At 29.2% G+C, this 7173-nt stretch overlaps 1 long non-coding RNA gene across 1 annotated transcript; it reads left to right on the forward strand.

Annotated features, from left to right (window-relative positions):
- The first annotated feature begins 2667 nt into the window (after positions 1 to 2667).
- LOC132734505 (uncharacterized) lies at positions 2668 to 3631 on the forward strand. Its single transcript, XR_009626322.1, has 3 exons — positions 2668 to 2734; positions 3286 to 3363; positions 3532 to 3631. It is a non-coding gene; the product is annotated as an uncharacterized LOC132734505 (long non-coding RNA).
- Positions 3632 to 7173: the final 3542 nt, after the last annotated feature.

Raw genomic sequence — 7173 nt, forward strand, 5'->3', positions numbered from 1 at the left:
TTCCATGTTACCCGACTTTAAATCCCCTTTTTGAGCAAAATTCGCAAATCATACAATCAAGGAAGCGATCTGCAATATTAAACTTGCAGTGGAAATAGAAAATAGAGCAAACAAATGAGAAATGATAGATAATAAATTAGACATAAACAAGCAAAAAATGAAATCGTTCCCAAACAAAAAAAAAGAAGAAGATAGGAATAAATCAGTATAATAAATGAATTAATTTACAATTTATTCACAATTTATTATAGAAGGAAATGACATGCAAATGAGCCACTGCATTATAAATAAATTGTAAATAAATCAGTTAAATGAATTGGTAATGAATTGGGTCCATTTATCAACTGATTATTAATTATTAATAAAGCAGGTTAATAAATGTGTAATGAATTGGGTCCTTTTCTCGACTTAGTCTATGAATTGACAACACATTAGGTCAATCAATTGGCAATAAATTGAGTTCACTGACCAAATTATTATTAATGAATTACAAATAAATTGTTAATTAATCACTAATAAATTGTATTCTTTGTTCTTCCATAACCCGAGATTCAATGGATTAATGACTCAATTAATGAAGAAATCAGTTTTGCCTGTTTGTATTCATCTAATGTATTTTTAATAAATGCAGGTGCCAATAAATTGTTAAAAGATGGTGTCAATTCCGGAGAAAAAATAAAATAATGATAATAATATGTCTTGATAAATTTTATTTATTTTTCTTTTATTTTTTACAAACAAAAGCTTAATAGAGAAATCAAGAATATACAACAAGATTTACGTTTGTGAAAAAATGCTATGCCACCACATTATAACACTAAAAAAACTCTAAATCATAATTAATGTCCTTTTAATGTCCCAAAATCATTTCATAAATATCCCTGCAAATCAAACAGGTAATAACCTGTTATCATTTTATAAATATCTCTACATTCCAAAATGAGTTTTTTCTATTTCATTATTTAGCTATGTTCGTGACCTCTTGGGGCAGGGCAAATTTTACGAATTTTGTCATATTATTATGATATGGGAGTTGATAGGAAACTTAAAATTCAAGTTTGGAGTAAATCCTTCTAAAAAGGGGAATAATTCTGCGGTAGGAATATATTTCTAGTTTTAGAAACAAGGGATTTATTTCAGTTAGATATTGTGCTATTTGTGACTGGACAATATCTCGCCTACAGTTCTGACCCAGAACGAAAATATCTCAGAATCTAGCTCGTCACGTCAATATATTTTGACTTTATTTCAGTCTGAAAGCGTCTTTGCCTTTCCTCTTCAGTATCTCTCTGTAGCTACACTTTTTTATGTACATGTTTATTATATTCCTATAATCATTGAATGTTGGAATATCTCTACTGAAGCAATGAATGACATTTTCTGAAATAGAAAAGAAAATTCTCATATTAATAAATAAAACATCAACATTTAAAATCAGACTTCTGACATATCACTCTGCAAAAAAGGACAATATATTGTCGTTCTATTTGCAATACAATCTGAATTTGAACTTCAATCAAATACACAAGTTTAAGGACTCGACCACTTTGGACTTTACTGTTCTATTGAATAAAAAACCAGTATATTCCATACAGTCTGATGATAGATATAGATTTATTCATAACACAAACGGGAGTATGTTCATTTCATTTTCAACAGAGAAATGAATAAATATTGTGTTTTATGCCCACATGTTTTTACCATTTGCTTCATTTAAAGTTGTTTAAAATGAATTTGAAAGGCCATGGCATTGAATTATATACATATATTACATTAAACTATATACATAAACAATAATCAGATTGAGAAGTATTATTATTCATCATTTACTTAATATTTAAAAAGCACATTGTCATTTTTAAAATGATTTAAATATATATATGTAGTCCTATACTTACGCTTCAAAGACTCATAATTGTCATTTCGTCCAATTACTAATAACCAACGCCTCTGGATCAAAGACTAGGCCATCTGCTTTTTATTATTTCCCGTCTATCTGCTTTTTATCATCTCATCAGAGTTGCTGTGTTTTACGTTCTTTCCTTTCTTTGCTGCTCTTTACAGTTTTCCACGAAATAACTAAGTAAAAGAAAATAGTCTTCTGAAGCCACTTTAAATTAAAAAAAAACATCAGTTTTTATCACATTCAAATGCTCGGATGGGCTGTGTAACAATGAAGATTTGTGTATTTTAAATGGACTGTACATACCCAGCAGGCACACAACGTTGTTTCAACATCAACATTGAAACAACGTTGAAATATGGTCGTGACGTTGTTCAACCAATATTCAACTGTGGGCGACCATACGGATATATTGCCAATGCATATTCAACGTTGATTCATTTAGTTTAATCATTATATAAACCTTTATACCACTTATTTTGTGTTATTATTTCTTTATTGAATTTGTCTGTAAGTGATTTTTGTCAGGAAAATTTGCGTAACAATTTTTTTCCGAATATTCAAAATTAGCGCTCAAACAATAAAGTTGGAAATATTTTTTCACTTTCTATTAACGCTTCAAATATTAGATAATATTTTTTGTTGTTGTTGTTTTATTTTTTAGTTCTTTATGAATAATTTTAATTAAAAAATAATTAACGCTGGTCAGGGGAAGTAATTGTTGCGGTCTTTGATTTTGTTTGTTTGTCTATGATTATCGTTCGTGCAAATGGTGGCGCTGTTTCAAAATTTGAAAACAACACGATTCGGCAATTTATTTGGATTTCGGGGGTATTACCGTAATGTTTTACTTTAGTTTACTGATTATTTTCTAAATTGTAATTATTTATTTTTAAAATTCTACTTTAATTTACTTTAAGAAATATATGAGAGATGAAAAAAACATGACTTAGTTGATTTGACACGTTTTCGCGACCTAATTGAATGATTTGGGTTCAGTACTGTAGGCCTTGTAAACACGAAGTTATTGATGTCCTTGGCAATTTATGATTTTACAAATCTTGTCTTTCTTTAATTTATTTTTCATATTATTAAACATTTTTCTGTACTATATCCTAATTAAAATTTAATCAATTATAAAATTGAAACCTATAAAGTTGTTCGGCCCACATAATTTACGTTCCAAGACGATTCGTCAATATAACTACATGTTTGTTTATATTTTAGTGATAGTACAATACAGTGTTAATAAGTTTGAAAAAAATACATAATTAAGAAGTTAAATAACAAAGTTGAGTGTTAAACTTTAAAATTTAATTGTCGTTAATTTATAGGGAATAATAATCTATTTCTATTTTATTATATATTATGTTATACTCTAGATCCTGGTCATGGCTGAAATTTAGAGTATTGCAGCTGTAGCCTGTATACCATACATTCAACATGAAAAGGACTGTCAGGTTTGTTAAATTGAAATTAATTCTTATTAATTTATATATTTGAATTTCTTTACAATACAAAGTATAAATTTTTCAACTACTAGATATTTATCTTGTCTTAAAATATATTATTTTCAGAATATTCCTGTAACATTATCAATATAAAATTTACCTGTTTGTTGATTTCAGGATGCTGCATAAAATGGTCTAAGCTAGAGCCTAGAATGATAATTTCTTCGGAATATGCTGCAAGTAACTGACGGGGAGCAGTTTTTCTTACTAATCATAGGTGAAACTTTTAAATAGCTTCTTTTTTAAAAGATTTTGTTGTTTTATGTACAGTATTTGCTGTCAATATGAAACTTAGCTATGTTTCAATTTCTATGCTGTTTTATGATTTTAAATCTTAGAGATAAGCATTTAAAGATAAAACAAATCACTATTAAAATGAGAAATTATATGTAAAATTTGAGATTGACCAAGTCACTTTAAACTACAAACTTCTTATTTTTAATTGCAGAAGCAGTAAGAGACAGCCAAAGAAGTACTCAAACACAATCATGAAACACTTGACATACCCAGAAAGATCTAAAAGAAAAGATTGGAACAGATTGTAGCTTAATTGTTAAACTATTTAAGCTGCACTTGAACTGTATTTTTGAAATAAAATATCTGAAGTATCTAATATTGTCTTGATATTTTGTTAAACTTGATTACTTTGCTTTATATCCAAAAATTAAAGCATGGTGGGTTTCCAACGTTTAAATGACATTGAAACTTCAACGTTGTGCCAACGTTGAAGCTGCAACGTTGTATCAACGTTGAAATTTCAACGTTGTTTAAACTTTCAAATCCGAATATAAATCCAACCTTATTTCAACGTTGAAATCTGGCCATAATTCAACTGATGTGGATGCTGGGAAGATATCCTCATAATGCACATGTACACGCATCATATAAATCTGGTATTTTCTTGGTGAGGCGATTCGTCATTAAAGTGAGGCGAATCGTCACTAAAATGGGGTGAGTTGTTATGGGCAAATCGTCAACCTTATCTGCACCTTTCTTCATTTTATTTCTTTGTCACCTAAACATAAAGAAAATGCTATGTAGAACAAAATGATTTTTTTGAACTTACCGTATGTCGGTAGTCTAGATGTCTTGATTGTTCTTTTATCCATATTTTTGTGTAAGTCCACAAGTTTTCACCTTCCAAAATAGCCGCCATTTTTCTATGCATAGAATTAATGTAAACGAAATGTTATATAATTTGATTGTACATGTATACAGTTCCTAATTTTGCAGCAGCAATGACAAATCTGGTGTAAATTATTTTGTTTATGACATAAGTTATATCCAAAAGAAGGAAAACTGTTTGTATGGTAAGATATCTTTTTTCTGAAATGGCACAAAATTTCATTTCCTTTCAATCTTGTTCTGTTGTCAGCTGATAGAGGGCCCATGGTAGGCTACGGTTCCCTGCAAGATCTTATCGTCAATCGCACGGTTCAAAACAATAAACTCCCAACGGATGTAAAGTCTGAGAGAAGTGTCTGTTTTACGACATTTAAACTCTTTTACGCAAATCTTTTCGACAGTATTTTTTACTGCTAAGGAAAGATCTAATCATTAAAAAGCCGTGAGCATGGATCTGTTAATCAGATTAATTATAGCATGTTGCGTATTAACAATAAGAAAGACAAAAACTGATCTTGGTCACTCAAAAATAAAATTTACATGCAAATTAGTTACATAGTTAACAGTAAAACGATATTTATCACTCCCGAACTTCCACTAATGGAAGCCCTAGCTGAGTTTGTTTTTCTTATTTTTTGTTTGCTTTATGTTTCTGCGTTGAGCATGAAATATGTTGATGCTTAAACTAAGAGACTTGGAAAAACCCATCATTTTTTTCAGCGACTGATTAAAAACAAGTGAACGGTAATGAGAAAAGGGAAAATTTAAAAAATGTGTATACTGTAGTTGATAGGTTCTAATCTATTAATGAAAATTTCTGTAATAAGCAAATTATGAACATCTACTTGTAAATATTTTATTTTAGTTGAAGTACAATGAATATTTTATGAATTGTATTGAATAAATCCTGGAAAATCTCTGTTTTTAATGAATAATGAACAACATGTGTATATCTTAGTTAAAGTGTAATGAATTTGTAATAAATGGTATTAAATGCAGTCGGGAAAAGTTGTAATTCCAAAAAATCATGAACAAATTGTATTCATTCCAGTGCAAGTGAAATGAACTTGTAATAAATTGTATTGAATATATCACATGTTTGTAATGAATTGTTAATCAATCTAATTTTTGTAATGAATCTATAAAAAATGGGGTCTTCACTTTCCAGAAAAAACACAGTTTATTTACGATTCATTTAATGTATCATGAACAAATTGTATTAATAAATCAGAAAAACATGATTTATTCAACTACTGGATAATTTTGATATAATTTGTTTATGTATTTTTTTGTTTGGGAGATCCCTGGACAAATAATTTTGATATGCATTATATATAATATTTGTACCGTTCTGAATAAGTGATATCAATTTTCTTCATAGCGTGAAAGCACGTGAGAAAGACCGTTGTTCCTGGTAACAGTGATGATCAATGTTTTGTGTAACAGATTACCATATAACTATAATTAAAAAAAAGTTATTAAATTAATTCACTTTCATCATTGAGTTTGCGATCCGCTTGCAATAATTTGAAATATACAGTATCCACTGAACAAGTTATATGATCATTTTAATCAATAAATATAAAATATTTGAACCTATCACTGAACTTAAAACCTACTTAAACTTGTAAGATCAGCTTCTGTAGGGAATTCAGGCTTTACATCACGCCAGGAGACTTTATCCAGTTGTTTCGTCAGTGCAGATTGTGCAAACGGAAAAAAAGAATCTTACGTCCGGTAGAACATCACCATCAACATGCGGATTACAAGAGCGCTGTTCAAGCACCTAGTTAGTTTCAAAAAGTAATTTCGTAGCTAAATACATCGTTTTAAAACATTGAGTCCTTATTACAAACATTGGAAATTGTATAGAGTTGAACATAAGGTGAAAGCTTTCATCAAATAATGATTATATTTTTATCACATAACGCATGGCGAAGGAGAATAATAAACCCATTTACTTTAAATGGTATTGCATTAGTAACAAAACTTAAAATTCTAACACTTCTCGTGATTTTATCACTCTACCCTTAGAAGAAAAAAAAATTCAAACTGCCAATAAACACTGGTTAGGGACTACTTGTATATGTGGCTTTTATGTTTTCTCCCTCAATTTTATAGTTTATGAAGCCTTTTAAAAGCAGAATAATAACGTATTTTATTGATTTTTTCCGTTCTTATAATGTTTTCGCTTCATATAATGCTGAAATAATATCTCACATACACTAACGCCACAAGTTAAGAAAAACATACCGATTTATAATTTTTTAACAAAACGGCGCCAATCCGTTAGCAGCGAAATGACGTCATCTTAAGTATACAACACATTCATAAAATATGTATTGACGTCATTTCAAACATACATGAATGATTAATCAAACACTGATGTAAGCACAATATTATCCAGTGTGAGACGTAAGGAAGATATAAAGTTACGAACAAATCGCTTGTGCAGATCAACTGAAATAACATTGTACTCAAATTCAAAAAGCAAAATTTCACAGAAAAATGGTATGTGAGAAATTCATCAGTTATATTTTATCATAAAATGTAAACATTTACCTACAAAACAACCATTTTACGGTCATTGATTGATTAATGCTGTCTTCATCCTAATCGCAAAAACTTCAAAAA

This window comes from Ruditapes philippinarum, unplaced genomic scaffold (genome assembly GCF_026571515.1).
Source record: "Ruditapes philippinarum isolate M1 unplaced genomic scaffold, ASM2657151v2 ctg1601_1_1_1_1, whole genome shotgun sequence".
Classification (NCBI taxonomy): domain Eukaryota; kingdom Metazoa; phylum Mollusca; class Bivalvia; order Venerida; family Veneridae; genus Ruditapes; species Ruditapes philippinarum.